The sequence below is a fragment of the Triticum dicoccoides genome, chromosome 4B (assembly GCF_002162155.2).
Source record: "Triticum dicoccoides isolate Atlit2015 ecotype Zavitan chromosome 4B, WEW_v2.0, whole genome shotgun sequence".
In the NCBI taxonomy this organism is placed as follows: Eukaryota; Viridiplantae; Streptophyta; class Magnoliopsida; order Poales; family Poaceae; genus Triticum; species Triticum dicoccoides.
The window spans coordinates 546853860-546861056 of record NC_041387.1 but is presented as its reverse complement, the minus strand read 5'-3'; the positions used below and the strand labels follow the sequence as shown (position 1 = coordinate 546861056).

Below are 7197 nucleotides of genomic sequence, written 5' to 3'. Positions count from 1 at the left end.
TTGAATTTCCATGGGGCAAATAATATACATGCCCTCTAGAGTTTGTACTGATGTGAATCCTTTCAAACTTGCATGGCTTACATCATTGAATGGGCTGTATTCTTTTCACCACCAGGGCAAATAATATACATGCCCTCTAGTGTTTGTACTGATGTGAATCCTTTCAAACTTGCATGGCTTACATCATTGAATGGGTTGTATTCTTTTCACCACCACCATTGTTTTATCCATTTCTTTCTGAACTTGTGTGGCTTACATCATTGAACGGGCTGTAGGTGGATATGTACTAATGAAGCGACAAAAGAAACACAATACACATGAACTGATAACAAAGTTGCACAGGACCTAACAATAAGAACACACATGAACTAACAACGATAACAAGTTTGCAAGCGACCTGACAACAAGAACACAAATGAATTTAAAACAAAAATATAAATGGTGACCAGCTCGGCGATGTACTGCAGCACGCAGGAGCAGAAACCATAGTCAGCTCGTCGAGGCCGCCAATACGCATGAGAGCATGGTGAGGGCAGCAATAGAGGGGAAGCACCGTGGGGGTTGAGCCACAACTGTGGTTGATGGCAAGCCGACATGACACGACGAGCAGCTTGAGGACGAGTGGGCGGTGCACGACATGTCACTTTAGATGCGCCTGTTGGACTGATTTCCTTCTTGACTGATTTCCTTCTTCCATATGGACGGATCAATTGCAAAACTTGCTATTAGAAACAGTAAAGATACAAAATAGTCGTGTGCTCAAACTTTGAAGTAAGATATGATTTCATGTCCTTATCCATTAATAAAATCATACTATGTACATTTGTAGAATACTTGCTCTCAGTACTAGTCATTCTACTTAGTTATCAAAAACGGTTGTGAATGATGCATCCATTTTTCTCAAGAAAATGTAACATATAAGTTTTATACAGACAGAAATATGCACCCTCAAGAAAATGTAACATATAAGTTTTATACAAACAGAAATATGCACCAAAAGATATACCCAAAATTCATAATTTTACAGCATCGAAAGAAACAAATAATTTGATGCCAACCTAAGTGAGCACTGAAAGATGCAAAGAAGAGCCTTTTTTGAGAATTTGACTTTGGTACATGTTTTGCTCTACAAATTGATAAACCAAGAGACAGTACAGATGATCATTTCTCATGCTTAACCACAAGCACACGTTTGTTCTATGGGAAGCTGGAAACATAAAAGGGAAATTGGACTTACAATGAGGAAGTAGATGTACTAAAAAGCATATGAAAGATGAACTGAAAAAGTTGAAGCTCCAGATCCTCATGACGAACTGGACCATACTGGAGTTGTGAATGGTGGTGAAGCTTCACATACTTCATCGTCAACGAGCTCTTGCCATGAGCCAAAATCACAAACTTCAAACAATTTATAAAGGAAACAGTTCTTGAAATTGGGTTGAGCTTAAACTGTTCAGATTTTTGAACTCCTGCAGCAGCTATACTTGAACTTGCGCGGCACATTTTTGAAAGCATCTGATGTTCAGAATACGCTATATGAAAAGAGGAAGGGGTAACACACTAAGAGACATAGGCAAAAGAGAGAAAATCATGATGTATTAGCTAGGTGGTTGAACTGGCCACACCGCTGCACCATGTCGCCCAGCTCCTTCTCGATGGTCTGCTTCTTGTGATCGCCGACGAGCACCCTGGGCTTCACCATGAACCTGGTTAAAAGATATATGGGACTGGACCCTGTAGATTTAAATGAACTCTCACTAGAAGTAATTTTTGTACTTCCCATGTAGTACTACATGGACTTGCTATAAAATACATGGACCATGTAATAATTTTGAAGTTAATTATATGATCATCTCAAGGAGCTCAAGTTGGACTAAAACTCACTCGATAACTGAAACAACTAGGGTGAGGGGTGGGATCCAGGGTGCTGTTGGCAATGAATGGCCAGGGGTGGTGGCGTTGAATGGCCTGGAGTGGTGGCTGTGAATGGCCAGGGTGCTCCGGCAGCAGAGCCCCACCGGGAGATGGCGATGCAATTAAACTACTGTGCAATCAAAATTACAGCTGTAAGCTAGCAAGGATACTGTAGTTTTTTGTTTTGCACTATGGTCATGGAGTCAAATCAGATCAAACATGCCAGGCATATAAAAATTGTTGTTTGATGTTACCATGAGCAGTGGTTACATACTAAATTCAAAGAACAACAAAACATGGCAGCAACATCGTAGATAGTAGTAACGGCAATTCACTTGGAAGCATCTGCTACCAAAAATGTACTAGCAACGACAAATTCATTTGGAAGCAACCGCTATATATATGTGATTCCAAAAATGTTCCTCAACCTATACTGAGCAGCTTCAGAGCCTGTACTGACAATGAACTGATCTGTTATGTTTTAGCACATAGATTGTACTGTTCATTACGGACTGTTGATATAAATACATATTGGACTTCTACACTAAAAGAAAATTCACTAGTAAATAACACTTCTCTTGAGCAATCAAATAAGTTTCACTAAAAGAAAATTCACTAAGAAAATGGCTATATCTCTGATGCAAACTTAATTTGAGCAGAAATGTTCATCTGTTGACACATCGAAACCACTAGCTACAGTTTTATTGCTTCCAATCATTGAACCGAGAAAAATTATGAGGTTTTTTTGCTCCCAACCTCCTGCATATATATTCTCGAACCGATTTTTTCTGTCACTTGAACAAAGCAAAGAAAGCAGTAATTAAGGCATTCTTAGCCAAACTAGGCACCCCCAAATCCCAGACAACAAAGCATGTTATATGTATTTTTCACGACGCATAAGAATTAAACTGAACGGATTTTAGATATTGAACTGAACCTAAAGAAACTGGACATCACATGTACATTAGATTTTATTTGACAACACAGAAACATAAGAAAGAATGATTTTTAATTGACGGTACCAAATGCAACAAAGAGCAACCTACAGTAGCAATTTTTGAGCACATCCTCATGAAACCATCAGTGATCAGAAATACAAATGCATCAATAATGGTTGCAACTTGCAAACCCATTGATAGTAGCAGCAATGCTGCTACTCAGGACAGCTGAGAAGTTGATGAACTGAAAGGCATTCAAAAGTTGAATTAAATAAAATCTCTTCACTTTAGGCATTATCTGGACATGATGAAGATTAGCTAATGTAAGGACACGCGCAGAACCCTAAATATTGAACTTTTGGGGGAATATTATTTGAACTATGTTTTTGTAATTATATGTACTAAATAGATCCCTGCAGCAACTATGGTCCAGATCGAATGATGCCCAAAAAGTAACTGCGAGTACACAAACAACACACAAAAAAACACTAACTGTAATGTAGCAAACCATTTTTTTGAACCCATTTGAACTCAAAGGGGAGCTCCTTTTTTCACCTGCAAGATGAATTGAAAAGGCACACTATGTTGGTCTGAAGAACCGCCAGATGTCCAACTGAACATACGCAAGAAAAGGACCGATAGCTGAAGTTGAACTCAAACCGAAACTGAACATGCGTGCGCTGATGTAGTGGATCCAGGAGCTGGGCCAGCAGTAGGTGGCGAACGGCGGGTCTTCTTCATGGGGAGTGCATCCACAAGGGAAGTGACTCGAGGCGGGTGGTGGCGGAAGGAGGTGGCCGAAGGCTGAATTGTGGCAGAGGGAGGTGGCCGGAGGCTGAATGGTGGCAGAGGGAGGTGGCCCAAGGGGTGGCAGTGGAGGGAGGTGGCCGGAGGAGCGACGCTGGTGGAGGGAAGGAGGCCGGAGGCGCGACGACTGGGGGAAGGTGGCCGGAGGCGCAGCGGCGGCGGAGGGAGGTGGACGGAGGCACGACACAGCGGAGGGAGGAGGCCGGAGGCGCGGTGGCCGAGGAGGGTAGCCGGAGGCACGGCAGCCGGGGGAAGATGGTCGGGGGCGCGGCGGCCGGGGAAGACGGGCGGAGGCGCGGCGGTCGGGGGATGGTGGCCGGAGGCGCAGCGGACAGGGAAGGTGGTAGATGATGGCGCTCGGGGTCGGGGTTCGATTGACTTGATCCAGATTTGGTGTGAGGGATTTTTTTTCCTTTCCTGTTCGGCGTACCAGTTCGGAGAAATAGATCACGACCTATAAGGGATCGAGGGTAACAAAATAATATTCCTTTACTAGTAACAAAAAGTATCAGTTATCAGTCCACAAAGAGCATCAACTATCAGTTCACAATAATATGAAACATCACAGGAACATAAAAACAATGTTTATTAGTTCACAAACCTATCAGTAATAGTAGTCTTGCGGCTCCAGTGCAGCCGTCATTGTTGGTTTTTCTTCTTAAAATACACACTGAACTACTGTAACAAAAAGAGAAACTTTAAACCGCAAGTTTTAGCAAGATGAACCACCAGTCTACTAACCATAGAAATGAATGGATTTCCAAAATTGAACTTTTTCTAATGCTCTGCAGGCCGGAAAAATGGGGGATTAAAGTTCGTAGCAGTAGTGCTCATGCCTATATGGGGCTCTCCCAGGACAAGCCCTTGTGTATAAAAAAGCTAGTGGTTTAAATTCAAAATGTGGACAATGCCACCACACATTTTATTAATATATATTCTCACCTTATCCTCCGGTGCCTGTTTTGTGTTATATGAAGATACAGAACATAAAGGGAATTGTACTTATGATTCGGAATTAGATGAACCAAATAGCAAACAAAAGATGGACTGAAAAACCTGAACTAGCTCAACCATTCTACTTTTTGACAATCTAATGCTCTGCAGATGAAGTGAACTTTTCGACACATATCTTTCGTTTGTAAACATGCCCAACTCACACCCTCCTGGATATTGTGTTGAATGTTGCATTTTTTATGTGGTGAACTTTTTTGTAAAACAAACTGACTACTGACTGTTTTTTTTGTATGAATTGTTTTCTATAATGCACATTTGAACAATTGTTTTGTTTTCATTAACCAATTACATCAGACTTAATTTAGAGAATGTACTGCTCGACAGAGACACAATGAACCTCCAAGAAAATTAGATTTGTACTCCACTTATTCTCCAATGTCACTAGCCATCCTAACACAAAACAAAATTCAGGGGAAAAAATTCTTCTCTTTTCAGACATTAACACAAACACCTTACTGGCATAAAATATCTGCGTCGAGAGCAGCAAGAGCCAAGGGGCGGTGACCTTGATTTGTGGCGACCCACGGCGCCAACGGCTGCAATTAGTAGAGGAAAAGGATGTGGAGAAGGGTGAGCTCTGCCCCAAGCTTGTAGGTGAAGGTCGCCACGGGTGGTGCAGGGGGGAGAGGTGCCCCGCGGCAGGGAGGACGGCCAGCGGCAGGAAGTCGAACGGCCCACTGTGTTGCTTGTGCAGCAGACAGCAGTTCGGGGAGCGACGGTGATGGAGGCCGAAAGGCATCGAGCCGGGGCACCACACACATTCATGGAGGTGTTGCGGCACAGCCTGGGCTTGGCGATGTCCGGGGGGCGACGACAGGAACAGACCGCGGTGGCTTCTAGGGAGGGATCCGGGCGGCAGCAGCGCTTTGGGGAGGAAGACGGGAGGCGGAGCGCTGGGAAGAATCCTGACGGCGGCACACTAGGGAAGGAATAGGGCGGCGATGCGCTGGGAGGTATCCTGGCGGTGGCGCGCTGGGGAGGGAGTCGGGGGCGGTGGCGTGCTGGGCAGGGAGCCTAGCAGCAGCGAGCTGGGGAGGGAGCGAGGCGGCGGTGTGCTGGGGAGGGAGCCGGCCGGCGGCGGTGCGCTGGTGAGGGAGCTTTTTTTATACACAAGGGCTTTTCCGACCCTCTTCTCTGTGCCGCCCTCCTTATAGGACGAGGGTAATAGAATAATACTTTGTTACTATATACTGTATATTTCTATCTACTATCTAAAAAATCGTAAGGTTTTCTCTCCCCTCTTACGTCAATTCTTTCGTCCAACCTTCCGTCAACAAGTGCTCCCTCGCTTTCATCCGCCTATAATAAAAAGAAACACAATCAAGCATTGAGAAAAAATTAGGCGCTAGAATCAGGTGCAAGAAATTATAGGACGTAAAAATAGGACGCAATCTCAGGCTTTCTTTCCTCGTGTTTCGCTTCATACAAATCGGAGTCCCTCGGCGCCCCACCTCGCCTTCGTCCAACTTCGTCTGCCACCTATGCACGTCCTACGACGCCCCTTTCCTCGTGCGTTTTTTTTTTGAGGGGATCCTCGTGCGTTGATAGATAAGAGTTGATTCAGTTACCATAACTAGCAAAAATGCCCGTGCGTTGCAGCGGGAAAAAAACGCTATATGTTTGTGTGTGTGTGTGTGTGTATGGGGGGGGAGGGTTATCACTTCTATATGGGTCAAGGATAGTCCTACCATTTTTAAATTGTGGCATGAGTGCTAGAGCTATTATCTCAGACATTTTTATGCCCAGATAAATCAAGTACTAATCATATCACTTAATTGTACCAATAATATACTTATGTTACATCACCCAGGAAAATATTATTGTAAAAAGGAACTGATTTAAAAAAATTTGGTTTGCAATCATATATGCATGCAGGGGATCAATATTTTGCTTCAAAGTTTATGAAGAGTTTGTGGCTCATGCCTCATTACAATTAGAAGAAGAAAATCTTGTCATCTGTAGGAGCGCGCTAGCACTTTGCAGAAATTATACCTTCGAGATTCATTCTCAAATAAAATTCGGAAGTGCAAAACCAGATCTAACAGTAGTCACAGTACAACTCCAGCCTCCTCGTTTGTTAACTTGCCGTTGTTCTGATGTAGATTCAGCCTCTCTAGCAGAAGGAAAATCCATGTCAATAATAGACTTTGAAACTCAAAGTACAAACTAAATGAAATCCTTCTCAAGTGTGTTTCTGCTTCCACAATAATAATAAAGAATTCTACTTAAATGAGTGTCAAAAGGGATACTTATTGTAGATTACATGAGGAGCCAATAACTGTTTTTACCTAATAGAAAACAACAGGTAGAGAATCTTATGTCAATAAAATCAATCCTTGGTGATTCAGAAATGGACGATGAACTACACGTAGATTAAACTAAACACTAATTCGAATTTTGAACTGACCCTAGACTACCAGTGTGACACTTGATGTTGGTTGTGTTGCCAAAGTTACAACAGACTTGCTGCTACATTGGTACTCCACATAAACAAAGTCAATCATTGTTGCTAAACTGGTAATCC

At 43.1% G+C, this 7197-nt stretch overlaps 1 long non-coding RNA gene across 1 annotated transcript; it reads right to left on the bottom strand.

Moving 5' to 3' along the window:
- Positions 1–203: 203 nt before the first annotated feature.
- On the bottom strand, positions 204–5726 carry LOC119291390. The gene is made up of 2 exons (XR_005142393.1): positions 3513–5726; positions 204–3407 (listed from the first exon to the last, which is right to left on the bottom strand). It is a non-coding gene; the product is annotated as an uncharacterized LOC119291390 (long non-coding RNA).
- Between the last annotated feature and the right edge of the window lie 1471 nt (positions 5727–7197).